The sequence below is a fragment of the Capricornis sumatraensis genome, chromosome 7 (genome assembly GCF_032405125.1).
Source record: "Capricornis sumatraensis isolate serow.1 chromosome 7, serow.2, whole genome shotgun sequence".
NCBI lineage: Eukaryota > Metazoa > Chordata > Mammalia > Artiodactyla > Bovidae > Capricornis > Capricornis sumatraensis.
The window spans coordinates 102,746,108-102,752,004 of NC_091075.1; positions in this window are offsets into that span (position 1 = coordinate 102,746,108).

Below are 5,897 nucleotides of genomic sequence, written 5' to 3' on the forward strand. Positions count from 1 at the left end.
ATATCTTCCATGAGTTATGCTGTAGGGGACTGAACAGTAATAAGCATATGGCCGCATGTGATAAAGGCTCAGTCCAGAGTGACATGGAAGCTCGTGGAAGGGAAAAATCAGACTGGGGACAGAAGTAGCTCTAGGGGAGCCTTTCTAGAGGAGCTGAGGGATGGAGAGAAGTTAAGTGAAAACAACCATGTATGAAACCCAAGGTCCTTTCAAGAGATTTTTAGAAAAAATTCAATTACTTCCTTAAAAACAGATTTGGCCTCCTGGAATTTATCTCGAATCTAAAGCAATCTCCATTGGATCCACTGTAATATGGGACTTAGAGTGCTGATTGCCTTGTAGGTATCACAGTTTGATTTAGTTTTCTGGTGGAGTGGGTAGAGGGTGAGGGGCAGAAAGTGAACTGTTTTTCATTCATCAGTTTTCTTTAGTTAGCAGTTACTTAGGCTCCTAAGATTTAATTCTTTAAATTGTTTTTTGCACATTCTTTGTAAAAGTAATGATCTCAGTTCGTTTCCAAGGCAAACCATTCAACATCACAGTAATCCAAGTCTATGCCCCAACCGTTAATACTGAAGAAGCTTCAGTTGAACAGTTCTATGAAGACCCACTAGACCTTCTAGAACTAAGCACACACACAAAAAAAAGAAGTCCTTTTCATCATAGAGGATTGGAATACAAAAGTAATGTACATGTACATTGTAAATAGCATGTGTAGATGTGTGTATTCGTATGTGTGTATTCATAGGCATGCACATGCGTATACATGTGTATGCACACGTGTGTGAGCACATGCATATATGCGTGTATGTGAGTATATACACATCATATGTTTATTCTATGTGTTTTTGTTGTGTGAACCATTACCTATAGGAAGGTTATATGCTAGCATTTAGGCATGTTGTTGTTTAATTCCTAAGTCATGTCCAACTCTTTGTGATAACATGGACTCAGCCTGCCAGGCTTCCTCTGCCCATGGAATTTTCCAGGCAAGAATACTGGAGTGCGTCGCCATTTCCAGGGGATCTTCCCAACCTAGGGATCGAATCCATATCTCCTGCATTGGCAGGCATGTTCTTTACCACTGAATCACCAAGGAAGTCCAGCATTTAGGCATACAGCTCAATAAAATGTACTACCGCTTGACAAACCAGCATGTTAGCAACAGCTACAAGACATCTTTTTTTTTAATAAGAAAGGTTAGAACTCAGATAAATATTGGTCCTCTGTAGTTATACTTCATGTAGAGTGCAATCACATTCATTTTACAAAGGTGTTAGGTTCCAATATCAACACAAATGGTGACAATTGGATATGAACAAAACAACTCTCAAAAGTCACACAAATCACTCACAAATTACAGTACTTTGCTAACTTTGCCAGTTTTATATCTGTTTGTTTGTTTGTTTTTTCTCATAGCAATGGAACAGATCCCTATTTTTTTGAACAACAGTGGGGAGTTTGTGTTGAGCAGCCATGTGGTATGAAATTTATGTACGCAGAGGCTCTGTGACAGACTCTCCCCACCAGAGCTCAGGGAGCTGATACTTGCTGTGAAAATGCACCTCCTGTCTGTCCCACACACGTGGGAGCACATGTTCTCTCTTTTCCTCTAGCTTCCTTCTCTTCTGCTATTCTCTTGTGTTTCCTGAACTAGTCTTGTAGGAAAATTCAAACACATTGCAACCCTATATTATATGGCATTCTATTTATAAACATCTTTGTTTATGTGTGCATTCATATATATATATGTATTCTTTGTTGAAACAAAGTTACAAATATACATACCTATGTGTGTGGCTATTGGCATCTAGAAAATTCTGTTAAGAGCATGAAGTTCATCTCTGATTGCTTCATATAACATTTTCATGTGTTCCTAGTCCATCTGATTGCAAAAAGAACCATACAAGTAGATACACAAACCAGTTTCCACTGCTGGAAAATAATTTAAAGCTGTGATCCCATCATATGAGGGGATTTTTTTGAAGCCCCAGCATGGTACAGTAGCTATCATTAAGGTTGTAAAGATACAAGTTAACTTAATTATGTTTTTTGTTTTAGTTTAGGGTAACCATTTATTTATATTATTGTTATGTTACTTTGCTAAACACTGAGGTCATTGGTCCTACCGGAAATCTCATGTACTACCCAGCTGCCATAGCCTGACCACAAGAAAAATACTTTCCCAGTGCAGATTCATTTAAACATTCTCTCAGAATCCGAGTGAGTGAACCATACGTTCCTCCATGCAAAACCAGAATTGATTACATGTATTTCCTGCCAAGGAAAAGGAAGTTTTGAATTTCTTTAGTAAGGGCAATTTCAGGTTCACTTCAGTTTGATGATTTTGACATTGTGTTTAAGTACAATTTTCATACTAATGGAAGTCTCCTGTGTCCAAGGGGTGAGGGGGAATTAAGTTCTTAAAGTAGACCATATTCTTAAGGCATTAAATGCAAATTTACAACTTTCTGAAATACTCTTTGTAGGAATTCTATTGTGATTGTTACATGGCTTCACTCCTTGACTGGACAGTTGTTTACTGAATAGCAAGTAAGCACTGGATATATTGCAGTGAGAAGAAGGAAGTGCTTGAATTGATGAAGTTTATGGGATCCTGAAGGGGTGATCAGCAGTAAACAGCTAAAGAAACAGCAATTTAGAGAAGTGTCAGGAAGACAGAAGACAGAGTTCAGGGAGAGGCAATAACAAAGAGCAAGTGTTAGTCTTCCAGTCGTGTCCAACTCTGGGACCCCCATGGACTGTATCCCACCAGGCTCCTCTGTCCATGGGATTCTCCAGGCAAGAACACTGGAGTGGGGAGCCATTCCCTTTTCCAGGGGCTCTTCCCAACCCAGGGATCAGATCCAGGCCTCCTGCATTGCAGGCAGATTCCTTATCATCTGAGCCACCTGAGAAGCAGAGAATAACAAGAAGGAAGCTGATTTGCTAGGTGATTAGTAGTGACAGTTGGAGGAAGTAGGTTTCCGGCTGAGACTTAAAGAATGAGAAGAGATGGACCATGTAAAGTTAAGAGAATGAGGCAGAGCAGCCTAGGTGGAGATCAGCAATCATTAAAACTCAAGGCATCAAAGGAGCTTCTGTGTTTTCAGAACTGAAAGTAAGCTGGTGTTACTATACTGTTCAGAGCTTTAAAACGTGTATGTTATGGGGGGAAGTGTGAAGAAGGTAGAATGAGATTAGATTACATTGGTAAACACGTGCCAGATGATTCAGAACCTTCTATACCATGTTTACGACTCCAGATTTTAAAATAAGTACAGTAGGAACAAATCAAAGTTTTCCATGTAGAGAATCATTGTCTGATTTAATTTTTCAGAGCTCACTTTGGCTATTTTGTGGAGAAGGAAATGTGTGAGCATGTGCCTATGTGCTCATGTTTGTGGTTAAAAATGGAAGCAATGAGCCTGGTTGCTGGGCTATTAGAATCATCTAATCAAAGACAGTGGTGGCTTGGGTTATAGAATGGAGATGGAGATGGAATCAACTGGATAGATTTGAAATATCTTTTGGATGTATAACTTTCTGAATTTACAGATACATTTGATGTTCAGGGTGAAGAGGAATCAGGAATCTAAAATGATCACTTTTTTTTTTTCCTATCTGGGCATATCATGGTAGCCTTGACTAAGATCAGGTTTTGAGCAAGATCAGGTTTCAGAAGGAGATCATATTCACTCTTAGATATCTAGCACCAAGCCTATTGCAAAATTTATTAATTCATCAAACATTGATTGAGCTTCACCATATGTCAGATGTTATACTAAGTATTGAGAATATCTGGTGTCCTTATGTTTATGGAATTACAGAGATGGTAGATTTCAGAGTGCAAGAAGGGGCCATAGCTGGAAATCATCCAGTCCAACATCCTTATTTTAAAGATGAAGGGTAGAATTTGAAGCTTTTGATTTTTGCAAAAATATCAAGACTCCTCTATAAAAATTATGGTTATCTTAGTAAAACTTAACTTCATTCAATCAAAATAACTGTGGTATTATTTTCCCTTAGGGATATGATACAATCTGTTTTCATTTCTGTTTTAATGATTGTTACAATTACTACCATTGAAATACTTTCTGATGCAATCTGAAGTCATGAAAATTTGGGCACTGTAGCCAGGGGTTCAGTGAGAGATGCTATCATTGGTTTGACTAGCTTATAAACAACATATGCAAGAAGAATAAACCACATTCAAATGTGCACACATTTTTTACTAAGGATTAATAGGAGACAAATGTGGAATTGGGCACTTCTATTTTTTATATTATTGATGGTAGGTTGCTAATTATCTTGAAGCATTTCAGAGGAGATTTTTCAAATTAAACAAAGTATTAACATGAAAAAGAAATAAAGGGCTGGAAAGAAAAAAAAACTTGTTGTGCAATGAATTCTAGATTTTTATGTGTGCATGAGGGTGTGTGTGTTGAAATGTTTGTTTTAAGGACTTATTCATTTGTACATTATGATATTTGGTTAAAGAATTAATAGGTGATGATGAAATAGCAAGCTGTATAGATGTGAACGGTTTAAATGCCAGGAAATGAAAAAAGATTATTTAGGGTGGTCTAAATATGCATTGCCGTTGTTCAGTAACTAAGTCATGTTCAACTCTTTGTGACCTTGTGGACTGCAGCATGCCAGGCTTCCCCTGCCTTTCACTATCTCCTGAAGTTGATTCAGATTCATGTGCATTGAGTCAGTGATGCTATCTAATCATCTCATCCTCTGCCACCCTCTTCTCTTTTTGCCTTCAGTCTTTTCCAGCATCAGAGTCTTTTCCAGTGAGTCGGCTCTTCACATCAGGTGGCTTAAGTACTGGAGCTTCAGCATCAGTCCTTCCAATGAATACTCAGGGTTGATTTCATTTAGGATTGGTTGGCTTGATCTCCTTGCAGTCCAAGGAACTTTCAAGAGTCTTCTTCAGCACCACAATTTGAAAACATCCATTCTTAGGCACTCAGCCTTCTTTATGGTTCAACTCTCACATTCGTACATGACTACTGGAAAAACCAGAGCTTTGACTACACAAACCTTTGCTGGCAAAGTGATATCTCTGCTTTTTAACATGCTGCATATGTCTGTCGTAGCTTTCCTTCCAAGGAGCTTACTTATTATCTATATTAAGTTACAGCATTCATTGTTCATTTAGAGTGAGGTTTACTTGGCTATTTACACTAGGTCAAATACTATGAAAGAAAAGGGATGAAAGATCCTGCCCTAAGGGCAGAACAAACTGGAAGCATCAGGCATGATCCAGGCTGCTCACACAACATGCACACACATGATGGGAGACTGTTTCTTGCTGGGAGTGGTGATTGCCAAGGGAAAGCCCTATGGAGCAAAGGAAGTTTCTAGATGTTTTGTAGAGATGAGAGCCTGTTCATCCGGAAGGTGTTTCAGGATACGAAAGGGAAAAGTGGGTACTAAATGAAACAGATGGCAGTCAATGACCTACGTGAGGCTTAAAAGTAGTTTGAGGAGATGAAGATAGAAAGCAAGGCTGGAACTAGATTGGAGTACATATGGAAGAGGCAGAACTCCTTAGAGGATGGTTGAAATGATCAAAATAAGAAGTATTTAGAACCAGAGCTCTTCTTCATCCCCTGTAACTGGAATGGCAGGACTGAATTCAAAGATATAATTATATATTAATATATGTATATTATGTATATGATTGATAGTTGTAATTATAATTAATATATTAGTACCATGTTATGTATTACACATGTTTTATATAATATATATATGGAGTCTAGATAAATGGTACTGATGAACCTATTTGCAGGGCAAAAATAGAGATGCACATGTAGAAATTGAACAGGTGACACAGGGAGTGGGGAAGGGGAGGGTCGGCCAAACTGGGAGAATAGCATTGA